General features: G+C 38.0%; 1 pseudogene; it reads right to left on the bottom strand.

The window, feature by feature from the left end:
- Nucleotides 1–2,337: 2,337 nt before the first annotated feature.
- Nucleotides 2,338–7,934, bottom strand: LOC102844582 (annotated as a pseudogene).
- Between the last annotated feature and the right edge of the window lie 19,599 nt (nt 7,935–27,533).

Consider the following 27,533-nt stretch of genomic DNA (forward strand, 5'->3'; position numbering starts at 1 on the left):
GTCATTATCCAGCTTTCTGATGCATAACACATAACTGGCATGACCATAGACTAGATCAAATGTACCTTAGTCTCTAGACTGATATCCTTGTTTCTCAGTACTCAGGAACAGTCCCTGACAGCAGATTTACCTGATGCAATTTGCCTTTTGATTTCCTGACTGCTGGTGCCAAGAGTGTTGACTGTGGAGCTGAGCAAGCTGTAACTGTTAACAAACTCAATCTCTTCTCCATCTATCATGGAGCTGCCAATTGGCTCAGTTGTGAGAATCTTTCTCTTCTTAATGTTGAGTTCAATCCATACTGAAGACTACAGTCCTTGACCTTCGGAAGCAAGAGGCAAACATAAATTCTAAGATTGTAAGTGATATAATCAGAAATAAAAATTCTTTCAATTGACTTATCAGATAATTAGAAACAACAGAATCAATGTGTATAAAAATAAATCAATAGAAATTGTCCAAATACATATAAAGAGTTAAAAAAGTGAGGAAATACAGAAGTATTGATGGATGAATACAGGAATGGGTATATATGTGACTCAACAAGTATAATAAAATGTTAATGATGGGATCCAGATGGCTATAAAATTCACATTGTAAAATCCTTTCATTTCATTATATATTTTTAAAATTTTATAATAAAATTGTGGAGAAGCATAATCATAGTAAAAGAACAAACTCATTAAATGAATAAATTATGAAGGGTGGAAGTGAACATAGGAAAAAAAAGAAGAATATATGAGTTCTCTTTGCATTTTTATAGAGCTTTGATAAATCTTAAAACATTCAAGTAGTGTTACGTCTGCAAAGATGTAAAGAACTGAACTTTAAAATTGACTACAAAGAAATGATTGAATAGTAAATTGATAACATAATCATACAAGATAAAAATTTTATGGAAGTAATTTTAAAACACAGTGCTTTGTATACCCTTTAGAAAGATAAAGTCAAAAGACTGAATATATGCAAATAAATCTTGAATGTTCACCAAGTTTACTATTGCTAATAGTGTGGTTACCGTGGAATTCTGAAACTCTATTACATTTTCTCAATATCGTTATATCATAGAGGAAAAGCATTGTCATGCAGATAAAGTTCAAAGTTGCATTGAGTATTCTAAAGGACCAAGAGCAAATAGTAGTTTAAAACACCACTATCTTCTTTTATAGATGAAAATTTTCCTCATAGAACTCTCCCAAAGTTACAATGACTTTAATCACTAGAAAGCAGGTCTTATTCATTAAAAATTTATAGAATACAAGGGGGGACACTCACGCTTTCAGCACTCACAGACAAAAACTATTGTTTAATATTGCCAACAAGGAATATATATTTTATGTATATAATCACATCTTTAAAATATATATTGATTTTTCATTTTCTGATGAATTTGTGTTCATTTATACTCATGCTAACAATCCAAAAACAGTGTTTATTTCCCTCACCAGAACAGGTTCTTTTATTTTTATAAAAAGAAACCTCACCTGTTGTTACTTTATTTTGCATCTATTTAATAATGTTGTTACGTGCTATTGAGGAGAGAAGGACTTATAACAATCTTTTTTTAAATTTTATTTTATTATTTTTAATGAACATTTACAGAGATTTTAGATTTCCATTCATTCATTGTTGCACTTTTCTCCCTGCCCACCCCTCTCCCCAGTTCTCTCCTCTCTTTGAAAAGTAAAAGAAAAAATTCCTTCATTGGTATACAATTCCCCGGCACCAAGTACACTCCACTATGCAACCTTCATTCTGGACCCTTGTGGTAACCATAATACCCTATCACATATCGCTTTAAAAAAAATACATAAAGTAGTTAGTTTTTCACACAGCATAAAATTTGACGAATCAGGTTTACATGTCACAGCTGACCATATGTGAAAATGCAAAGCAGATATTAAAACTGATTATTAGGTCCAATATTTAAAATCACTTTGTTATTGGGAGAACATCTAAATCCTTAATTACAAAACACAAATGAAGTGAAAGCTTTCAACTGGTACACACTGTTCACACCTATATTTCAAGTTTGGAAATGCATATTTGCAAACAGCAATACAAAAGTATTCATGAAGAATGTATAATCTCTGAAAATTATGAAAACATCCCTGCTACCAATACATTTCTAAATAGAAAAACTTGCTACCATATTTGTTACTTCTTTGTAGCAAGAGAAGTTCATTTTCAAAACAGATAAAATTCAGTCTTTAGGTGTGAATGGTATGAATGACAGTCCTTTTTTAAAATTTTGTAGTTGTTTGGGATCCTTAAGCATGCAAAGCCTCAAAGAGGAAGGTCCACAAAGGAGCCAGGGTTGTTTTATGGCATCTCCAGTTAAGCCAGAGCTGGGAATGCCTCTGGGTCATCTACATCAGGAGCAGAAGCACTTGACTTATCAGTCCTGCTGGTGGACCGACCACCACTTCCAAGTCCTTCTCGCCCTCCTCTGCCACCATGTCCTAGGTCTCCAAAATTAATCTCCATCTGAGATGTTCTATCATTGATGGCTTCTGGAAATGATGGTCCATAACTGAGTCTTCAGCCTGAGCCTCTTCATTTTTGATTTATGAAGAACAAATCCTTTCTTCCACTGCCCATCAGCATCTTCATTTGGTTTTCACGTATTAAATTCTACTTTAGCCCAGTCTTTATTTTGAATAGCCTTCCACTCATCCAATGTCATCTCTTTTGGACCCTCTTCCTTTACCTCCTCAACTTCATTCTCCTTATTCTCAGTGTCTGCCACTGGATGCTCTTCGCCTACAGGTGTTTTCTCAGTCACATTTGATTGATCCAAGTGAGTTAATTCATCTTTGACAGCTCCCTGGTTGTGAGATTCTGTTCTGTTAAATTTTGCTATTCTGACTGGGGTGAGATGATATCTCATAATAGTTTTGATTTGCATCTCTCTTAGAGCTAGAGATTTTGAACATTTCCTCATGTGCTTATTGGCCATCTGAATGTCTTCTTTGGTGAAGTGTCTGTTCAAACCCTGTGCCCATTTTTCAATTGGATTATCTACCCTTATCTTGTTGTGGTGCTCAAGTATTTCATAAATTCTAGATATAAGTCCCTTATCTGATATTTCATTGCCAAATACTTTTTCCCAGTCTGTGGCATCCCTTTTTACCCTGTTGGAGAAGATTTTGGATGTCCATAGGGATTTGATTCTTAGAAGGTCCCATTCATCTATTTTATCTTCTCCTGGTTGTAGATTTTTCAGGATACTTGGAAGACTGTTTATGTTGTGGATTAGGACTACTAGAGTTCTTCCAAGCTTTCCTTTAATGAAGTTTATAGTCCTTGGTTTTAGAAGGACTCATAGCAATCTTATGAACAACATATCTTAACCCTATTCTATTCTTTGCCATCCTCATAATTTCTGCTATATTCTGTTCTTATGTACCATGCATGGGAGGAGATTGATCATGGAGCACCTGGTGGATTTGAACCACATAACTGTAGCATGACAGCATAATTCTTTGTCACTAGATCACTGGAGCAACCTGTGTCAATCCATCTGGTTGTGGATGGTTCCTCTCTTTCACCAACACTCCACATTTCCAAGCATAAAGTTCCTCTCCAAGGACTTCTCACGGCTTGCTGTTGTTATTATTACTAGGTGCTGTTGAGTTGAGTATAACCTACAACAACCCTATGAACCACAGACCTGCTTCCTGTCCTATCTTGTGCCATCCTTATCATCTATGATACACTTGAGGCCACTGCTGCATCACTGGGCTAATCCATCTCATCAGGGATCTTCCTCTCTTTCGCTGACCCTCCACATTTCCCAGCATGATATCCCTTTACAAAGAATAGCATTTTCTAGCAATACCTCCAAAGTAGGAGAGATAAAGCATCATTATTCTTGCCTCCAAGGAGCACTCTGGCTTCACCTTCTCCAAAACATACCTGTTCATTATTTTGGCAATCCATTGGATATTCAATACTCTTCTCCAGTGCCACAACTCAAAGGCATCCTTTCTTTCTCTGTCATTCATAATCCATCGTCTAGCTCTCAGATGCATAGCAAGCAACTGAAAAGATCATGGACTGGATCAGGTGCACCTTAGTCTTCAAACTGACATAACTGCTCTTTAGTATTTTGGATTGGTCCCTGACAGTGGATCTACCCAGAGAAATATACCTGATTTCCTCATTGTTGATTCCAAGGAGGTTGATTTGGATCCAAGTAAGATTAAATCATTCACAGTTTCAATTAGTGGCTTAATGGTAAGGAATTGCACTACCTACTCAAAATTACACTTCTCTATTAATAATGATTATTGTTGTTATGTGCCATGGAGTTGACTCTGACTCATAGTGACCCTATGTACAACAACAGCTCTGAATGTTGCTCTATCCTGAGCCAATCTCACTGCCTCTGACACACTTACCTCATTACCCTAGTTACTGGGTCAATCCATCTCATCTGGGGTCTTCCTCTCCTGTGCTGCCCCTCAGCCCTTCCAAGCACATCATACTCCAGGATGGACCTTCAAAATCTTTGCCTCCAAGGAGCAGCTTGGTTTCACCCTCTCTAGAACAGGCCTGTTTGTTCTCTTGGCATTACAAGGTATGTTCAGTATGTTCATGGTACTCATCTCCAGCTCCATAACGCAAACGAATCAATTATGTTGTCATCTTTGGTCATTATCCAGCTTTTTGGTGCATTGCATTTAATCACAAAGACCATGTCCTCTATCAGGCCCACCTTAGTCTCTAGACTGGCACTGTTGCTCTTCAGAACTCTTTACAGGTCCCTGATAGCAAATTTTTATAATGCAATTCATCTTTTTATTCCCTCGCTACTGGTGCCAAGAATGTTGATTGTGGAATGGAGCATGCTGAAATTGTTAACAATCTCAATCACTTCTCCATCTATCATAGTGTTGCTAATAGGCCCAGTGGTGAGACTCTTTCACATCCACCAGCTATGCTGTGAGGTAAAGATAATCTATCTCCTTCTATGTAATTTACTGCCTTTGAAAGTCTGTTGGAGGGTCAGCTATGGGTTTGTTCCAACACACCCATCTTTTCGTTATCAGTCCAGCACTTAACCACACTGTTATCAGACCTTCTCTTGGTACCCTAGTAAATCTGAAATTGCTCTGGACACATTGCCAATACTCAGTAATTATTTACTGATTGATTGCTGTCGGATGTAGTTATTGGATGTAGTTAAGTTTGCTTTTATCCAGGGTGATACTCATTGTGCCCTGGGATCTGGCCAATCATTGATTCTCAAACAACTAGAATGCTCCACGGAGCATACAAGCTGAGTATTGGCCCTGCTTTTATCAATCCTAAGACTATAATGAATGATGCAACTCACAACCATTCTAGAAAATCATTGGGAAAACATGGACATCATTCTAGACACTATTAAAATGTGAGCTAGCAAAAAGGAGATATCTTTTACTTCTCAATCTCATCCTAATGGGGTATTATAAAATACTATGATTTGATATCTTTTCACAGTTACCTGTTAGAAATACCATAATGCAATACGTGGAAGATGTTCTGTGATGATGTTGTTCAGTGCATCAACAGTGGAAATTAAAAAAAAATAAAGAAATAAAGAGAAAAATGACAGGCAGTGATCACACAGATTCAGAAAAACTCAATGAATCTGAGCTTTTCTTTTTTAAATTAAGCTCAGTCGTGCCAGTGGACTAACTGAAAAGACAGTTTAGTGAATTATGCAGCTGAAACACTCACCATCCATGGAAGATCTGAGTCCTCAGGGATACCACGTGCACACCCGCAGCTCTGGGGTACTACCTAAGTCCTGATAGAGACACTTTTCCTCATTGCAGGAGATTCATGACCATTATCTATTCAACACAAAGAACTGGCAGAACCCAGAGTGAACATATACACTGACCTTATATATAGAATAATCCTGAAGAACAAATTTTGTTTCGGGGTGTGTTAGTTTTCTTTTCTCCATTCCTCAGTTAGTGTTGCAGCAGGAACACAAGGAAAAGGAGCATTCAACATTGAGAATTTTTTGCCTCTTACAACCTCCTAAGTGTGCTCTTAAGAACAGATTGAAAAGAAAGTGATGTATCTCCTGGGAAATTAGCTAAGAGAATGGGGGCAGGTCTGGAAGGTAAAAAGAGGCTGATGATGACAAGTGTAAAGTTTGAGACTTAATTGCAAAGTCTGGGGAAAATTGGAAGAAGGGCAGTCAATAGTGGCTGTCTACACAAAGCTTTGTGATTGGTGCGAGAGACCCTCAAGTAAGATAAGCCATCAGCTGTAGACAAAGTCTTTACAGATCTCCACTAACCTTCTCTTTTTGGATTTAGAAAGCATTTATCTTGATGCATAGGCTTTTGACTATGTGGATCGTAACAAATTCAGGATAACGTTGAGCAAAATGAGAATCCCAGAAACTTTAATTGTTCTCATGTGAAGCCTATACACAGCCCAAGAATGTATGGATGAAGCAACAGTTGTTCCAAAAGAATAAGGATTTACTGCTTTGTTTAAAACCAGGAATGGTTTATATCAGAATTGTATCCTTTCTCCATACCTATTTAATCTGCATGCCAGGCAAATAATCTGAGAAGCTGTACTATATGAAAAAGAAAACCAGTATCAAGATTGGAGGAAGACCCATCAATGACTTGCGTTATTCAGATAACACAACGTTGCTAGCTGAAATTGAGGAAGACTTGAAGCACTTGGTACAGAAAGCCAACTTCTGCTGCTGTCTTATTTTGTGCCTTTGAATCTGAACTGACCCATTGCAGCATGTTTCTGGAGGCAGTTGATTGCCTGGGAGAAGATTGTCTATTCTTCTCCCACAGAACAGCTGATGGATTTGAACTGTGTGCCTTCAGGGTTGTAGTGCAGCCCCTTACTAATCAGCCACCATAGCTTGTTAGAAGTAAGAGGTGAGTCCCTTGCTAAAAAACCCCAAAGACTACAGGTTTCAATATAGATTACAGCTCAACATCAACAAAACAAAAATCCTTACCAGTGGACCAACCATGGATAGATGATGAAAAGACTGAAGTTGTCAAGGATGTCATTTTACTCATATCTGTAATTAATAATGTAATGATAGTAGCACTCAAGAGATCACAAGACCTCTTTGGGGGAAATCTGCTGCCAAGGACCTCTTAAAAATGTTAAAAAGCAAGGATTCCATTCAAAAACCAATGTGTGTCAACTACAAGCCATGCTGCTGTTCCTGTTATATACCATCAAGTTTGAGCTGATTCATTGTTAATCCTTTTCAGAGGCTGTGAACGCACATGAGGAGATTGCCCATCTTTCTTCCACAATGAAGAATGTGGATTCGAACAGCTTGTCTTTGGGTGGGCAGCACAGTACCTCACCACTACAGCAAGAAATTTTCAATTGTTTCATATGTGTTTGAAAGTTAAACAATGAATAAGGAAGCCCAAAGAAGAATTGAAGCCTTTGAATTTTGGTGTTGCTAAAGAGTTTTGAATATCCTATCAACTGCCACAAGAACAGAAAAAAAAAACATCTGCCTTGTAAGAATTATATCCAGAGTGCTTCTTAGAATTAAGGTGAAACTTCATCTCACATAGTTTTAGTGCATTGTCAGGAACAAGACATCATGGTGGGAAAGGCAGAAAGTTAGCAAGAGAAGCAGATTCTGTTACAGTGACCATAACAATGACCTTGAACATGGGGGAGATCATGAGGATGGCAAGAGTAGGTTTCTGATGTGTTGCTCTTAGGGTCACTATGAGTCAACTCACCAGTACCTAAGAGCATTAAACATGGATACCCTGAGTGGTGCAAACAGTTAAGGTGCTCAACTGATAACGGAAAACTTGAAAATTTGGACTACTCAAAGTCATCTTGAAGAAAAGCTGGAGGTCTACTTCTGAAAAATCAACCTTTGGAAATTCTAAAGAGCGCAATTCTACTGTAACATACATGGGTGGCGGCCATCTATCAAAATGTGCCTTATGACAGCTGATTCCTGGAACAGAAATGGACTGCTTATTGATTCGTAGTCTAGCAGGTCAATATGCCTTTCAATCCCCTGGAATTTAGTGCCATTGAACTATGCAGTGAACATTTTTCTCCTAAGCTAGTGGCCTAGGTTACATATAAGCCCCCTTAGTTGATGTCCTTTATTCCATCTGATGTCCTTTAGCATCTTTTTATTATAATAAATGTGGATAATATTTCTTATCTAGCAGAGTTGTTGTGAGAATGAAATGAATCAGCATTTGCAAAGTAGCTAACTTGGTGAGTGGTCCACAATGGTATTAAGCAAAGGCTGCTCCTTGGAGGCAAGGATTCTGGGGCTTCGTCTGACATACTTTGGACATGTTGTAAGGAGAGACCGGTCCTTGGAGAGGGACATCATGCTTGGGAGGGTGGAGGGATAGTGCAGGAGGGGAAGAACCTCTATGAGGTGGATTGATTCAGTGACTGGGGTAATCGGGATGGGTGTGTCAGAAGCAGTGTGATTGGCAGAGGATAGAGCAGGGTTTAGGGCTGTTGTACATAGGGTCGCTATGAGTTGCAAGAGGCTCAATGGCACATAACAACAACAATAACTCCCTTAACTTCCTGAGCAGCAGAGGTGTCTCTCAAAAATGTAGTTAATAAAACACTATTTTACAAGCTTGTAAAGGTGTTTACTGGTAAAATAAACACTGATATTTTTCTTTAGTTATAAAAGCAATCAAACATAGGCAAAGATTAATAGCATAATGAACTCCATTTACTTATAATCAGCCTTCATGAATGATCAACTCATGCCCATTCTTGTTTTATCTGTATCTCCACCTGATTCCTCGTCTTTTTATCATGGAGTCAGTATGACATCATAAAGCATTTGCTGCTGAAGATCAAAAGCAATAGCCTTCAATATGGATTACATCTCAACTTTAACAAAAAAATCTCACACTTAGATCCATAGGCAACACATCATGATAGATGGAAAAAAGATTGAAATTGTCAATGATTTAATCTTGGATCCACAATCAACACTCTTGGTACCAGCAGTCATAAAATCAGGAGATGCATTACCTTGGGAAAGTCTGCAGTCAGGCACCTCTCCAATTTACTAAGGGAGTAATGATGTCAGTTTGAGGACTAGGGTGCACCTGATTCAGGCCATAGTCTTTTCAATCACTTGCTATGCTCCTTAGAGTTGGACAGTAAATAAAGATGGTAGAAGAATAATTGCTGCCTTTGAATGTCAGTGCTGGAGAAGAGTACTGAATATCCTATGGACTATCAAAAGAATAACTAGATATGTCTTGTAAAAAGTACAACCAAAGTGCACTTCTGTGGCAAAGATAATAAAACTTCATATCACAGACTTTGCACATTTTTTCAGGAGAGATGGTCCTTAAAATATACATCATGCCTGCAAAGATGGAGGACCAGCAAAAGAGAAGACCCTCAATAAGATAAATTGACACAGTGACGGTAGTAATGGCCTCAAGGATGTCAGCATACAAGAAGAACAAATAGTAGATTACTATGAACTTTAATTGTTTTATAATAGACTTTTGTCAAGTGTGATGATAATTTTAATATATATTAAATTATTTTGTAATTTGTTGCTGTTTGGGGTCATTGAGTCAAGTATGATTCATAAAGACCCTGTGAACAACAGATCTGAACCTTATCCTATCCTGTACCATCCTCATCTCCACTGACACACTTGAGCTGATTCCTGCAGTCACTATGTCAATCTGTCTGGTTGGGGGTCTTCCTCTCTTTTGCCAACACTCCACTTTACCAAGTACGATATCCCTCTCCAAGGAATAGCCTCTACTAATAACATGCCCAACATATATGAGACAAAGGTTTGTTGTCTTCAAGAAGCACTTGGCTGCACTTAAATCTAGTCATTTATTCTCCAGTTTTTCATGTGGTAAGGAGAGAAATGGATAACATTAACAAATATGTGTAGGAGGGAAATCACTTGGCACATAGCACTAAATTTACTTAGTCTTTAAGAATTGGGGCAGTATTAATAAATGCTTTTCCATTGGTAATTCTTTTTTCCCTAAAGTATGTGTCCTTGGGCCATTCAATTTATCTATCCAAATTTCTGTTTGCATAATTTTGGAAATGAAAAGTTACATTAGAATTGATTATTCAACATGTTTTCTTTTATTACAAGCCTCCAAATGGGAGGGAAGATAGTATAGGAAGAAGCAGAAGGACTCTGAAGTGAAACATGTCTCATTGAGAGCCTTGCAGTGCACAGCCAACTTGACCTTGGATACATTTCTTCACCTCTCTTTGCCTCACTTTCCTAATCTATAAAACACTGATGATAGTTAGCCAAGCCAAATAGTATTTTTATGTTGCAAGGAGAGGCATGGATAAAATTAATGTATGTAGAGTGAAGAAAAAAAGTACTTGGAACATAGCAATCTATCAAAACAATGCCTGCAGTTATCCTATCAACTGTTTGGAACATAAAACCAGGAAATAATGCTGGAAGGAGGTGGTAACTTGGACTCAGTGGTCCAATATGGTAGCCACTAGACACATGAAACTATTGAGCACTTACAATGTGACTAGTGAAAATTGAGTTGGGCTGTAAATAAAATAGGCTTGGAATTGCTTAAATATAGTACAAATAAAAAGTGAAAAAATATTTCTTAATAACGGTTAAGTGTGCATTGCATGTAGAAATTATAATATTATAAATATTAATAATAACAATATGGTTGAATAAAATATTAAAGTAAATGTTACCTTTTTGTGTGTACTTTTACTGATATGACTGTCAGAAAATTTCAAATTACATAAGTGGTTTGTTGTATGTTTCTATCGGTCAGCCACACTCATCCACTACCATTCCAATCATATGGATTTAATCATGTTCCTTATTCTGTTGTACATCTAATAAAATGACAAAAAAAATTGGAAGATGGAATCAACACTCCCTTCTTTCCGTTTTTTACTTTTTCTCAATGACTAACACATCTCTCCTCTTCAGCCTACATAGTATCACAAACATTTTTTAAAAGATCCCCCTATCCAATGGTCTCTTTCTAATATACACTATTGCTGCTTAAATATCTCGTGCTCTTCACAGCTCTTAAAAACAATGAAAGTTCTTCATCAAGGCATAAAATTCTGTTCATGATCAAAAGCCAATTCTTTCCACATAGTCTCACTTCTTTTCTGCACAGTCACAAACTTAGAGTGAAGTCTTTGCAGATGCTGGTCCTTCTGCCTATACAAGTCCTCATTTTCATGCATTCCCCTGACAGGGTGATGGCTAAGGAGAGGACAAAGTTTGAACCCCAGTGATGTAATTTATTCTCAAACTTTGAAAAACTTAAATCTCTCTCATTTCTCTTATGTCTAAAAATAAATAAGAAAACTTACCACTCTGAATTTTTTTGATGATTAAAAGATATTGTACACATAAATAAGTATTCATTCAATAAATGTCATGGCCAAATATCTCAAGAGAAATATCTAGAGAAACTGCCACCCAATTCCTCATAACACACACTGCATGCGTCCATTACTGCTGTATCTTTTTTTAACAGTCAGGGATAGGTACTCTGTATCTATTGATGGCCTACTGGAAAAAAATTGTGCTGCAATCACAAAGACACATGATTTGAATCCACCAGCTGCTCTGCAGGAGAAGGATGGGCAATCTTGTGTGATTAACAGCCTCTGAAAACTGGTTGGAGAGTCGGCTATGGGTAGGTTCTGACTTGACGGTACACAACAACAACAATATCTAGATTAGAGGGAGAAGTATGAGAGAAAAATGTATTTTGTTAAAGTAAAATTATTATTTTAAAATCTAGATTAATCACCCAGTTGAAAAAAATCCGAAGAAATTTAAGAAATAAATGCTAAGCTTTTTATCATACACATTTAAGTCTTTTTTTTTTATTTTTTAATTTTGTGTACGTGTACCGTCAAATCAGATCTGACTGGTACAGGAGGATATTGCGCCTCCTTCTCCGGCAGAGCGTCTGGTGGATTCGAACCGTGTTCCTCTGGGATTGCAGTGCAGCTTCTTGCCACTAGGCCACCAGAGCTCCCCCACATTTAAGTCTTGAGTCACAATACTGAAAGATGCTGTGGGCAATACTGACACTGAAAAATTTCAGAAGTATCTTATGAACAGGAGCCAATGGTAATGAAAGAGGAAATAGAAGCTACATTGAAGGCTTTGGCAAAACTTAAAGCCCCAGGGATAAGTGGGACACTAATAGACTGTTTCAATTAACAGATGCACCCTTGGGTGTGCTCACCAGTCTATACCAGGAAATTTGGATGACAGCTGTCTGGTCAATGCATTTGAAGAAATCCATATTTGTTCTCATTCCCAAGAAAGGTGATCCAACAGAATGTGGAAACTATAAAATACTATCATTAATATCACATGTAAGCAAAATACTGCAGAAAATCATTCAAAGCCAACTTGAACAGTGCATACATAGAGAACTGCCAGAAGTTCAAACAGGATTTAGAAGAGGCTGTGGCACCAGGTTTGGAAGCAGGAGTGACATCCACTTCCTAAACAACATGCCTCCAGAAACAGCATAAACTTTGATAAATGTCAATAGTTATAAAAAGGCTTCAGGACTTTTTTTCTCGGGATTGCTATGAGTTGGGCTCGACTCAAGGCAATCATCAACAACAACAATATGGCACTACGGAGTACTGGTAGCCTAGTGTCAAGAAGCTGTGCTACAACCCCAAAGGAACAAGGTTCAAATCCACAAGCTGCTCCATGGGAGAAGAATGGGCAATCTCCTCCCACGCAATTAATTACCTCTGAAAACCTGCTGGAGGGTCAGCTATGGGTCGGTTCTGAATCTAGAGTACACAACAGCAACAACGTAACAAAAGGGATATCATTGCTGATGTCAGATAGATAAAGTAAAGAATACCAAAAGAATGTCTGTTTGTCCTTTATTGTCTGTGCAAAGGCATTTGACTGTCTGGATCATAACAAGTTATGGCTAACATTGAGGGAAAATGGGAATCCAAGAGCACTTAATTGTGCCTATGTGAAACCTATATCTTGATTAGGAGGCTTTTGTGCAAACAGAGCACAGGAACATTACTTGGTTTAAAATTAAGAAGGACGTTGTATTCTCTTTTAAGATCCAGTCAATTTGATTGCTGAGCAAATTATTTGAGAAGCTAGACTTTATGAAGAGGAATGTGACATCAAGATTGGAGGGAGACTCATAAATAACCTGAGTTATGCAGATTATACAACCTCCTTGATGAAAGAGTAAAGGAACTGAAGCACTTATTACAGAAAATCAAAGAACACAGTCTTCAATATGGATTGAACTCAATGTTAAGAAAACAAAAATTTTTACCATTGGACTAATGGACAGCAACACGATGGATGGACACAAGATTGAAACTGCCAATGACTTCATCTTACTTGGAATCCACAATTAACATTGTTTGTATCAGGAAATCAGGAGGCATATTACCCTGGGAAACTCTAGTTAGTGACTTCACCAAATTGAGGAGTAATGCTGTCAGTTTTAGGACTAAGGTGCATTTGATATAGGTTATGGTCTTTCCAATCACTTGCTATGCTTCTGAAAGCTGGAGAATGAATAAGGATGACAGAAGAATTTATGCCTTTGTACTGTGGTGTTGGAGAAGAACACTGAACATCTCATGAACTGCCAAAAGAACAAACTAATATACCTTGGAGAAGGTTCAACCATGATATCATTCCCTAAGATTACTTTATAAATAAAAATAAATGTACATTAATTCATGGAGGAAAGCCTAATACAAACCAAAAACACATGACTTTAGAAAATAATAGAGCTGAAACCGCCCCTGGTTACCTGCCATCACATGCCTACCTCCCATCAGCTGATTTTCATCTCAACAATGGAGAAGAAATAGAGCCAGGTTGTATGATGGTATAGTATTGGAAAGCTTCCATTAAAGTAACTATTTCATCTTTTATTTTGGCTTTTAAATTATCTTCCCAACAAGATGAGTGAGGCTAGATATTTACGCATAGACTGCCCCACTTGGAAGATGCTGATAATTGTCTACTGTTGAGTCAGCTTCCTCCTCTCATCATACTTTGCTAACAGAACTCTGGTGTTTGTTTTTGAGGATTTTTTTAAGCCAGTAGATCTATCCCCAGGAACTATGTCATGGTGCTCTAACCCCATTGTGATAAACCCTTTTACTCTTTGCTTATGAGTGTCTAGTAAGTGGACCCATGACCACATGTTACCAGCCCAAAATAATGGGAGATTTCATGAAGACTTCTAGCAAAGATTTCATTCTCTACTAAATAAGAAAGAGAACTGTAAAATGGTCTCATTTAGATCCATTTCTTTACTTCTTTCCCTAAAATGTATTGTGGGAGCCTTCCTGAAACTACAATACTAAGAAGGCAGTAGGATGAGCACCAGGGAGAAAAGGGAGAATACAGTCATAAAAGACTAAGGGTTAAGTGAAACCAATGGGTATGAGTGGAGGAAACTAGGGCACAAGCAGAGAGGCAAAAAGGTGGATGGATTTTCCAGGCAAAGAGAACATCCTCTTGGTGTTCAGGGGGAAGCCAGGGGTAGAGATAGAAATGTTGAGGACAGGAGGGATTCTGAAAGCCCTAGAACCTTAGAGTCCTGGTTTCCCACATGTGGACAATCTACTGTTAAACAGTTTAAAAAGAAGTAAGTTGTAATGTCGTCCCTTCTCTTGATTTAGGTGGGGCTCTTTTGCACTCAGGCTAATTAGAAAACTTGGTGATTTGATCTATCAGAGAAAATGAAAAACTGAAGTGTTAAAATGCTAATTAAGCAACAAAAAAATTTAAAAAATTTAAAGGTGAGAATGAAAAATACCCATGTGGAATGCTAAAAATCTGTGTTACACTTACACTTATGCCATTATATTTTAAGAGATTAGTAATGAGTTATAGCACATTTTCTTACTTTTTAAATGTTTCTTTTTTATACACTTTTTCTGGTTTTGCATTGGGTTGCTTTTTTATTTGTGTAAGTTTTCTATATTTGCAGATATGAATCATCTCCTTGAGACAGACATTACAACTGTTTGCTCACAATGTATTTTTTTGGCATTTAAGCTTTAATCCACCTAAAGTTTCTGTTTGTACCTAGTATAAGACTAGATCTAATGGAATTCTTTTCTCTCCAGAAGCTAGGCAATTTGCACCATATCTTTTGGTGAATAATCCTTCTGGTTTCCATTAATCTTCAATGTTTCCTTTTTAAACCTCCTATGTGGGAGTGCTCATTTTCAAGAACACTTATTTTGTTTAAACTAATTAATCTGTCAAGTTTTACACATAGGCTAATTATCATTGTGTTATGTGTGTTTGGTCCATACTTTTTGAAGTATATTTTCTTACTAAGTATTTATTGGCTGCTTTCACATTTAATGATTCTTATAGCGAAATTTGGAATTATTTTGCCAAATTAAAATATAAATACTGGCATCAAGAAATTTTGTCCAAGAGGATGTAAAGCAAGTGATAAGAGTTTGTAGTGTATAAATCCTCAGTGAAAATATGTAATATGCTAGACGCTGTAGTCAGCATCCATTTCAATGTAGACTTGAATGCCTTTTTGGCTCATGGGTCTTCAAACAATACAAGTCTAGTCAATATTCACTGATCATGTTTTGTTAGCCAAACAAATTAGCAACAACCATAAGTAGTTATCAAATTCTTGACATACTGTCTTTGATCTTTGCCGGATGTTTTGCAGAATCTACTTCCAAGCATTATCTTGTTGTATATTGTGAACCATGCTACCCTGAGTGTTACACGACAATCAATTAAGTAGCACCTTGCTTTCAATACGGGAAGACCTGATATCTAATAATTGCCATATCTTTATAGAATAGAGCCCAAGAAATTTTTAATTGCATATTTTAATACTTTTTTTTTAAGATAAGCAACTGCCCCATCTTTGAAAATGAGAAAAGTAACAACTGTAAAGAAAGTGGATGGCATATATCAGTTCTCTAAAGGAAACCTAAAATTACAAAGGAAAAAGAAAGTGGAGCTGTCACTTTGTGGGCTGGTATTGAATCAGAGGAGGTTGAACAAGAAGAGCGTTTAGAGATAATTGAATTCAATTTAAATACTTACTGATATATTTTGGAAGTAGCATGCCAGGAAACTTGGCTTCTGGCCAAGGCTCTCAGTAACTCTGTGGGGTATCTTGGCCAAATCACAGAACTTCTTTGCCTTTAGTGCCTTTATCCATCAAATGGTCATAATAATTGAAAAAACTGTTCTCATGAGGACAAAGTCCATAATACATATGTTTTAATGATCCTAGTCATTGATTTGTAAGCAATTGTTTTCATGTTGCTGTATTTGAATTTTCTCTACAAAGTTACATTGCCAAAAGATTTGTTGCCTTGAGATATATTTTGTATATATTGATGAAGAATTGTCATTAACTAATTTTGTTAATCTACTGAAATTAATATTATATGTATGAATAATTAAATTTTAATTACAGTGTTGTAAAACATAAATTGGTAAAGAGCTGAAAAGATACTGTGTATATTTACTAAGATTTTTTAGATATTACAGTTTTAAATAGTTTAATCTTATTGTGTGTGTAATGTAATATCATACACATGAATTCATATTTTTATTTTAGGTAAAATTTGTAACCAAGTAATGCCAAATGGGCAAAATGGTCTGTGTGCTTGAGGGTAAGCTTACTGGAAAAAGGTCTAGTACTTTGACCTGCGGTCGGAAGCAAAGTATGGTTGTGCCGGGAGCAGGACACAGCCAGGAATTTTTAGTGTTCTCTCACTATGGTGTCTTGAGGGTTTCTCGTTAATGTGAATCAGAGGTAAGGTATTTGAAATAATTGATCTTTAAGCTGCAGGAGTCAGCTGATTGACCAGCTGCACACAATTAAATACCTGCATACAGTGGAATGTCCAGGTGGATTCTTTTCTCAACTCAGATAAAGCATCTAAGTAAGGAACTTCAAACATTAATCTCTTTGGTTTACAGGGAAATAAAGGGAAGTTGCAGTAAATTGTCATGACTTTTTAATAGTGATTGCCACATCTTTCTCCTGCAGAGCAGCTGGTGGGTTCAAGCCACGAACTTCTTGAGTAGTAATTGAGGGCTTTAATCATTGTGTCAAAAACCAAAACAAACAAAAGCCAATTTAACCTCATTGCTTCCCAGTCAAGCATACACGTGGCTGACTCTCCAGATGGTTTCTGAAGCTGTAAATCCCACAAAAGGAGTTTGCCTGTCTTTCTCCCCTGCAGCCCCTGGTGGATTTGAACCCCAGAGAAAAAAAGGGCTGTAGTTAGCAGCAATGTGGCTCTTCTATGGACTAGGCCACCAGGGATTCTCTGATTGCATACAGCATCAGTGTTCCTTAAATGTTGTTCTCTCTGTCTCTCATTGTCTTCCAGTCAGAATGATCCTCCAGCAGTTTTTGGAAGCTGTAAACCTCAGGTAAGGAGATTACTCATCTTTCCCATGCAGAGCCACTAATGCATCCCAATAATAGAGACGCACAGCCTTTGACTTGGTAATATTACTCTCTATACCACCAGAGTCTCCACATCATTTAAATATTTCTTGAAATGAGGCATAACCATTCACTGTCAACACAGGCAAATGGAATTTGTGCAAAAATAAAACCACTATCTCCCAACAGCTGCAAGTTTATTTGTAAAATCTGAGTACTCACATGAGTTCTTTCTATTTCCTGGTAACAGTGTGGAAAGTCTGAGAGCTCTGATGTAGGTAGCAATGGAAATGTGATGGAGATAGTTGGTGGAAATATGATCCCATGGCATAATTCCTGCCACAACCTCAATTACAGCTGGCAGGACATGTTGGACCTAGCTGTCTTGGTCAAAGGGATCTTCGTGTAATAGAAATGGAGTGGGTATAAATTTTCCACTTACATTTTGAATTCTGTTGTATTGAGTTAAATTGAAATGTGGAGTAAGTGCAAATCCCTTACGCAGGACAACAGCAGGTCTTTTTACTTGCTGAATGTCTTGCTCCCTCACGAGGCAATCATTAGCAAGTGCTGAGTAAGTCGCTTTTGGCCAATAGCTCATTAATGCGATTCTTTTACTTTCCACCTTGAGAAACATGGAGTTTCCCTGCCTAGATTTATTGATCCCTGGATTATATTAGCATGCCAACCATTTACTGCATTTTAAAGATAAAGAAAGGTGATTTTTTAATGGAAAGCGAAATCATTTACAAGGGGACTTTAGTGGTATATTATTTATTTCTAACCCTACAGCTTTATGACTCTCTCCTTTGCAACTGTGACAGTCTTGAGGATTCATGTCAAAGGCATCGGACAAATAGTTGACCATTTACCTGCTAAGGGCTTTCAGAGCTTTGTGGTCCTGACCTGTAAATAACTAGCACTTTATACATGTTCTTGGAAAGCACTGAGATAGGCACTGGATTTGCAAGAGTACCCCCATTCATACATGTCATCTATGAGGTTTTCTTTGATCCATGGGTTTTGGTTATGTTTTCCAGATGACAATCTGAACATAACATTTTATTACAAAGACATAAAAGAACTCATTTCCAAGTCAGGCAGTGATTGCTACCAAGGAAATATTATATATAGTTCCATAAACTCATATGTATTTTTTCACTTCTGAAAATGTAGAAAGGAATTTTTCCATAGTTTTTAATATACCTTAAAATGAAATTTGCAATCATTTATTATGAATGTTAATGTTCATGACAACATTAGCATACAAGCAGATAGATATTAATAAAAAGTTAATGTTAAGTAAAACCTTAACCTACAAGAGGATACATAGTGTAAAAAAAATAACCCAAGAACCTCTACAACACCACAAAGGGGAACTGTTCCCATCAACAGCATCCACAGTGCAAAACCAATTCCCATGAGGTCAGACCTTACAGATATGCTCTGCACCTCCTTCTACTAACTCCAATACCAATCTTACTGGTCTGTGGGGTCCAAAATCTACTGTGGTAGTCATGGAGCATATAGAACTGTACAACCATGGGGTTTATTAGGGATGTTGAATGGTTACAATGGCAACAGGACAATTTCTCTGTCAGGATAGCTTCTGAAGCATACTCTCAAGCCCTTCAGAAACCAGCCTCTTGTTACTAAGGTCTCTTAGTCTTTCAAATTAGGGCATCTCAGCCCAAGTTCTCCAGTAAGCTTAGCCCAAGGGTTCTGGTTCTGGTTCCATAGGGTAGCAGTCCCAGGTCAGCTTTCTGTCATGCTGGGTCCCTGGTTCCCTACTGTGCCTCCTGCTCTCCTGTAGAACTGACATAAGAACCTCTGCCCCTGAATGGAGAGCTGCATTCTCTACTCTTTCTCTGCTGGTGGTGAGATTATCAAATTCTGCTGCTGAATCAGTTCAGTGTAATGGCACTACTAGCCAACCCCCTTGTGGATAGATTAACATGCCCTAATTGCTTATTTCCTGTCCATCCACATGGCAAAGTCAAGTCAATAGCTAGGAAAGTAATTTTGGACAATAAACCCTCAACACCACACATAGGTAGAAAGACAAGATGAATAGATATGGGTGAGTGAAAGTATGCTTATAACATTGCACAGTTTTGGCAGATGATATTTCAACATATATATATGTGAACATGCTACAAATACATGCAATTTTAAGTAGAGCCAGTAGGTGGAAAAATTACATAACTTCTTAACTATAACCAAACATCCTGAAGGAATATGTCACTAATCTTGGCTCCTCCAGACTATTTTTTTATTGTTGTATGTGCCATCAGTTCACCTGCAACTCATAGTGACCCTATGCACATTAGCTCTGAACCCAGCAATATTCTGAGCTAATCTCATTACCTCTGACAGACTTAATCCCATTGCTCCAGTCACTGAGTCCATCCATCTCACTCTGGTCTTCCTTTCCTGCACTGTCTCTCCACTCTTCCAAGCATGATGTCCTTCTTCAAGGCCTGGTCCCTCCTGGCCACATGCCCAAAGTATATGAGTTGGAGCTTCAAAACCCTTGCCTCCAGAAAGCAGTCTAGTTTCACCTTCTCCAGGAAAGACACGTTTGTTTGCTCTCCTGGAAGTCCACAATATGTTCAACCCTTCTTCTCCAGCACCACAACTCAAAGACATCTATCCTCCTTCTATCATCCTTAGTTAGAGTCCAGCTCTCTGATGTATAGCAAGTAATTGTGATGACCAAGGCTTGGATCAGGTGCACCTTAGTCTCCAGACTAAGACTAGAGCTCTTCAGTGCTCTAGAGAGATTCATGACAGCAGACTTTCCTAATGCAATCCATCATTTGATTTCCTGACTGTTGGTGCCAAAAGTATTGATTGTAGAACCAAGCAAGCTGAAATTATTAAGAATCTCAATCTCTTCTCTGTTTATCATAAAACTTCTAATTGGCCTGGTGGTGAGACTATTTTTTTTTTCCTTGATGTTGAGCTTCAGTCCATATTGAGGACCAGAGTGTGAGGTAAATTTAGTTCAATTTGCATAATGTAGTCCACAAATATAATTTTCTACATCTTACATTGATGAGTAGTGATTGGAGACTTAAAAGTTTATAAGCAAGCATATAAAGTACATTTGGTCATCAATCTTTCTATGTCTGAAGCAAAAAAAAAGAGTAAAGAAAATAAAAAACACAAGGAAACAATTAGTCTATATCACTAATAAACCTCACAAGCCTTAACTTCCACAATTCTAACAGAAAAATAACTACATGATACTTGTTTATCCCTACCAACCTCTGTTAAAGGTTATCACAGGAGAGGGTTCTGGGTGAGAGTTAAATGTAGAACTTTAATGCAGATTGATCATTCAAAATGACTTTTCTAGTTAGTATCTTCAAGTTTCATTACATGACTGAATAGAATTATGCTAAAAATGAATGAGGTGGATGGCACTTATTGGATGTTGTTAGGTACCAGCCAGTCAACTACAGAGTGATCCTCTGAACAATGGATCTGAACTTAGGCCAAGCCTAAAGCAGCATCATGATCTCCATCATCACCAAGCCCATTATTGTAGGCATTGTGTCACTTCATCTCACTGAAGGTCTTTCACTCTTTCTCTGACCTTCTACTTCTCCTAACATGATGTCTTTTTCTAAGGAGGCCCCTTCTGACACCATAGTCAAAGTATGTGAGTTGAATTCTCATCACTCCTGCCTCTAAGGAGCATTCTTCAATTTCCCCAAAACAGATTTGTTTGTCCGTTTGCCAATTCATCCTGTAGTCTCCACTCACACAATTCAAAGACATTCATTCTTTTCTGGTCTTCTATATCCACTGTCCACCTTTCTGTTGAGTAGGTTCTTTTTGTTGTTGTTATGTGCCATCGAGTCGCCTGAACCCTACTCTGTGCTGGAGCAGTCTAACTAATGCAGACACACCAACCCCCATTGTCCCAGTCACTGTATCAATCCATTTCATCCAGGGTCTCCCGCTCCTGCTCTGTCCCTCCACCCTTCCAAGCATGATGTCCTTCACCAAGGACACATCTCTCCTGACCACATATGAAGAATGTGAGACAGAGCTTCCAAATCATAGCTTCCAAGGAGAAACTTGGTTTCACCCTCTCTAAGACAGACCTATTTGTTTTCTCGGCAGTCCATGGTACGTTCAAGACTTCTCCAGCACCACAACTCAGAGGCATCAATTCTGTCATTTTCTGTAATTCTTAGTCATTGTCTAACTTTCTGAAGCATAACAAGAAATTGCAAAGACCATGGCCTGGATTAGGTGCACCTTAGTCTCCAGACAGACATTGTTGCTTTTCATAATCTGGAGAAGTCCCTGACAAATTTTCCCAATGCAATTTGTTTCTTAATTTCCTGACTACTGGCTGATTTTAAGAGTGTTGATTTTGGAGCTGAACAAACTATAATTATTAACAACCTCAATCTCTTCTCTATCTATCATGGTGTTGAGTAGGAAGCACTTTAAAATACTATGACTTGAATCACTCACACTTTAGTCTTTAAACTGACATCCTTGTTCTTTAGCACGGTAAGGAAGTCTTTGATATATTTTCCCAATGCAACATATCTTTTGATTTCTTCACTGCTGTTATCATGGATATTGATGGTGATGTTTCAGAAAAGAGCCTTAGCCCTGGATGTGCTCACTAGTCTATACCAACAAATATGGAAGACAGCTACTTGGCCAACTGATTGGAAGAGATCTGTATTTGTTCCCATTATAAAAACGGCTATTCAACAGTATGTGAAGATTTTAGAAAAAAATATTATTACTATCATATGCAAATAAAATCTTGCTGATTATTAAAGAATGGCTGGAACACATCAATAAGGAATGATGAAAAAATCAAGCTGTATACAGAAGAGGTGATATGCAAAGGATATCATTGCTGATACTAGATGGAGCTTGAAAGAAGAGAATGCCAGAAAGATGGTTACTTGTGTTTTGCTGATTATGCAAAGGTGTGCAGATCACAATAAATTATAACTAAAACTGAGAAGAATGGAAATTCCAGAATATTTAATTGTGCTCATGTGAAACATACATAGAGTAAAAAGCGATTGTTGGAACAGCAATAAGGGACCATTACAGGTTTAAAATGAGAAAAGGTGTGTGTGAGGGTTGTATCATTCTCTACACCTATTCAATCTGTAAGCTTGGCAAATCACTGAGAAGCTGGACTTTATGAAGTAGGATTTGGTGGTAGGATTGGAGGAAGACTCATCAACAACCAGCCTTACGTAGATTATACCACTTTGCTTACAGAAAGTGATGAAGTCTTGTTGCAAAATATGAAAGATTACAGCCTTCAAAACAAGATACATCTCACAAACAAGAAAACCAAGCTCCTCACCATTAGCTCCCAAAAGGCAGCATCATAACAGACAAAAGAACCTTTTGGATAGGAACAAGCAAATGTGATGTGTAGACTACTATACTAGTGAGAGGTTTGGTCAGTTTTGCTATCCTGGCTGACTTAAACTGAATAGATTCAAAAGAATATGAGAATTTAGTTACAATCAAAAAAGAAAAATGTGATGATGGCTACAAACTGCTCAAATAAACAAAAACTTTGAAAACCAAAAAAAAAAAAGAAGAGGAAGGTGTACTGCATCTTTTCGGGTCAGAGATTCCTGTGCTAGGCAGAAACCCAGAGCAGTAGCAGCAGGAATAGAGGTAGTGGGGAAACCAGAGACCACGGGGAACAAGAGGTCCATGTGAGACAGAGCATAAATTAAATTGCTTCCCCAAAAGGCCAAAGCCAAGGGCTTTCTCCCAGGCTTACTGGAAGGTTTGAGGAGATGCCATAAGTGGAAGGACAAAGAGACCCTTACATCCATCACTAGCCCAAAGCTGTCCTGACTAAAGAATTGTATTCTGTTTCCAGCCTGAATCATATACTATTGATTTCCATAATAAATTCCATAAGCATGAATATATTCTGTGATGTATGTGTAGCTATTACAACAGATTAGCAGACACAGTAGTAGAACAGAGAGAGCCAGGGGAGGGAGTGTTGTTGTTTGTTGTTGTTATGTGCCGTCGAGTCGTTTGCGACTCATAGCAACCCTATGTACAACAGCCCTAAACCCTGCTCTATCCTGTGCCAATCTCATTGCCTCCGACACACCCATCCCGATTACCCCAGTCACTGAATCAATCCACCTCATAGAGGGTCTTCCCCTCCTGCGCTGTCCCTCTACTCAACCCAGCATGATGTCCCTCTCTAAAGACCTGTCTCTCCTTACAACATGTCCAAAGTATGTCAGTATTATAATTAATAGAGAGTGGTGTAGGAGTTTGAGGGCATGCCTAATTTCATCATAGGCTTTGTGTGTGTGTGTGTGTGTGTGTGTGTGTGCGCGCGCGCGCGCACGGGCTATAGATGTTATTGAGGCCTCTTACCCATTGTGCAATTGAAGCCACTATCCCTATTCCACCTGCGCTCTTTCTACAAGAACAAAGCTCAGTATCACAGTAACATTTATACTTATTGATCTGACAGAGACTTATGGAACTCCTGAAATTATGGTCTCAGTCCGGTTTTGAGTCTTGTACTGTGCTTCACCTGTTTGCAGCCAAATAAAAGGCAGATTTCTAAGATGAACAATAGCTCCATGGTGGTACATAGTACTTTACCATCAACTACTGAAGATTCAGAGAATTTAGGGCAGCATTTGCCCCAGTATAAAGCTCAGACAATAGGAAATTAAGAATTATAAGGACAAATGGAAACCATGAAGAGATATTGGAAAAAGTGATGATACAATGTGGAGATTGTAATCAATTGCATAAAACTAAATCCTTATCATTGAGTGGAATACCAGTCTGCTCTTGTTTATCCAATTTTTAGTCAGTTACAATTGATGTTGTTGTTGTTGGTATGTGCCTTCAAGTCACCTATGGCTCATAGTGACCCTATGTACAACAGCTCTGAACTCTGCTCTGTCCTGAACCAAACTAATTATCTCTGACACTCCTATCCCCATTACCACAGTCACTGAGTCAATCCATCTCATTGAGGGTCTTCTTCTCTTGTACTGTTCCCCTAACATCCCAAGCATAATGTCCCTCTCCAAGAACTCGTCCCTCCTTGCAACATGCCCAAAGTATGTCGGACAAAGCTTCAGAATCCTTGCCTTCGAGGAGTAGCCTGGTTTAACCCTGTCCAGGACAAACCTGTTTGTTCTCTTAGCAGTACATAGTATATTCAGTACTCTTCTACAGCGCCAGAGCATCAATTCTCTTTCTATTAACCCTAGTCATTGTCCAGCTTTCTGATGCATGGCATACAATTGTGAAGACCATGGCCTGGATCAGGCTCACCTTAGTCTCAAGGCTGACGTTGCTCTTCAGTACTCTGGAGATATGCCTGACAGCAGACTTTCCCAATGCAATCAATCTTTTGATTTCCTAGCTGCTGGTACCAAGAGTGTTGATTGTGGAGCCAAGCAAACTGAAGCTGTCAACAATCTCAGTCTCTTCACTGTCTATCATGATGCTGCCAATTGGCCCAGTGGTTAGAATCTTGTTTTCTTGATATTGAGCTTCAATCCATATTGAAGGCTGTAGTCCTTGACCTTCTGCAGCAAGTGCTTCAGATCCTCTTCAGTTTCAGCAAGCAAGATTGTGTCATCTGCATAGTGCAGGTTGTTGATGATTCTTTCTCTAATCCCATGCTACCTTCCTCCTCATTGTGCCGAATCTCCCAGATGATCTATTCTGCATCTAGATTGAAAAGGTATGCAGATAGAACACATCCCTGGCATACACCCTTCCCTATTTTGAACTATGCAGTGTTCCCTTTCTCTGTTTTGACGACTGCCTCCTGGTCCAACTATAGGTTTTGTATAAATATAATTAAGTGTCCTGGGGCTCCCATTCTTCTCAGAGTTAGCCACAATTTGTTATGATCCACACAGTCAAATGTCTTTACATAGTCAATGAAACACAGGTAGACATTCCTCTAGTATTTTCTACTTTCAGCCAAGACCCATTTAACTTTAGAATAAAAAGATTGGCACAGGATAGAACAGGGTTTAGGGTTGTTGTACATAGGGTCTCTATGAGTCACAGGTGACTCAACAGCACATAACAACAATAACATAATATTCCTAGTGCCACAACCTCTTCTGAAATAACAGGCCTTTGGAAACCTAATGTACAACAGAGTACACTTAGAGTAGACTAGCAGATATGGCAATGAAGGCTGAGCCCTCAAATATGCAAACACAGAGGTGGAGGAACAGTCGTGAGCAGACACTAATGATTGGAATGTGGAGTGTGAGAAGCATGAATGTAGAGAAAATGGACATTTTAAAGAAAGAAATGGAACGCATAAATATTGACATACGAAGTATTAGTGAAGTGAGATGGATTTGAATCAGACAATCATATGATCTACTATGCCAAAGATGAAAAGATGAGGGAAAATAGGTTTGCTTTCCTTTCATACTTAAAGTTGTTTCTAGATCCATCTTGAAATACATTGTTTTGTCAGGATAATACTCATATGCATACAAGGAAGTCCAGTGATATTCACTATCCTTCAAATGCACCAACAACCAGAGCCAAAAGGAGGAAGTAGAAGACTTCTACCAACTTTTGCTGTTAGAAATTGATTGAATATACAATCAAGATGCATTAATAATAATGGGTGACTCACATACAGAAATTGGAAATAGAGAAAAAGGATCAGTATTTGGAAAACATAGACTTGGTGACAGAAGTAATGCCGGAGACAGAATGATAGAATTCTGTATAACCAAGGACCTGTTCATTGCCAATACTTATTATTAGACACATAATAACAGACAATACACCTAGATTTCACCAGATGGTATGCATAGGAATCAGATCAACTATATCTATAGGAAGAATTGCTGGAAAAGCTTGATATCATCTGTGAAAACTGGGCCAGGTGCTGATTGTGGAACAGATCACCAATTACTCAAACACAAGTTCAAGCTGAAGCTAAAGAAGGTGAAATCAAATCCACAGGAACCAAAATTTGACCTTTAATCTATCCCACTCAAATTTCAAAACCATGTCAGGAACAGAGTTGAGACCTTGGTCATAAATAACAGAAGACCAGATGAGCTGTGGAAGGATGTCAAGAATACCATCCAGAACGGATGCAAAAAGTCATTACAAAGACAGAGGAGGAGAGAGAAAAGGCCAAGGTGAGATGAGACTCTTAATATTGCACAAGAGCACTGAGAAGTCAAAGCAAAGGGAAGAAAACAAGAAATTAAGGAACTGAACAGAAGATTTCAAAGAGCAGCACAGGGAGACAAAGTATTATATGCAAAGAACAGGAGTCAAAAAATCAAAAGGGCTGAACTTGTTTAGTATTTGTTAAGCTGAAGGAACTAAATGAAGACCAAATTCAAGCCTCAAGTTGCAATACTTAAGGATGAATTGGGCAGAATGTTAAATGATTCAGGAGGCATTAAAATAAGATAGAAGAAGTATACAGTGCCACTGTACCAAAAACAACTGGCATACACAGAAAAATTTTATGAAACAATGTATGAGAAAGGGCCTATGGTGATGAAGGAAGAAATTCAAGCTGCTCTGAAGGAATTGGCAAAAAAACCCCAAACAAAAAAAAACCCACAAAGCAAAATACAAACAACCCACAAAAAAACCCCAACAACCAAAACCAAAGACCCAGGGATTGATGGCATGCCAACTGACATATTTCAACAAATATATGCTTCCTTGGATGCACTCACCAAGTTGTGTCAGGAAATCTGGAGGCCAACCTGGCCAACTAACTGGAGAAGATCAATATTTGCTCCCATTCCAAGGAAAGATGACCTAACAATGTGCAGAAATTATTGAACAATATAAATATCACATGCAAGCAAGATTTTGCTGAAAATGTTCCAAAAATGACTGGAACAATTACAATAAGAAAAAGTTTATTTAAATGAACGTTAAACTTTGCCACTGTTACTGGAGTGAGATGGTGTCTCTTTGTGGTTTTAATTTTCATCTCTCTTATTGCTAGTGATTTGGAGTATTTCTTCATGTGTCTCT

This window comes from Elephantulus edwardii, unplaced genomic scaffold (genome assembly GCF_000299155.1).
Source record: "Elephantulus edwardii isolate Elephantulus edwardi_28Jun2011 unplaced genomic scaffold, EleEdw1.0 scaffold00039, whole genome shotgun sequence".
NCBI classification, from domain to species: domain Eukaryota; kingdom Metazoa; phylum Chordata; class Mammalia; order Macroscelidea; family Macroscelididae; genus Elephantulus; species Elephantulus edwardii.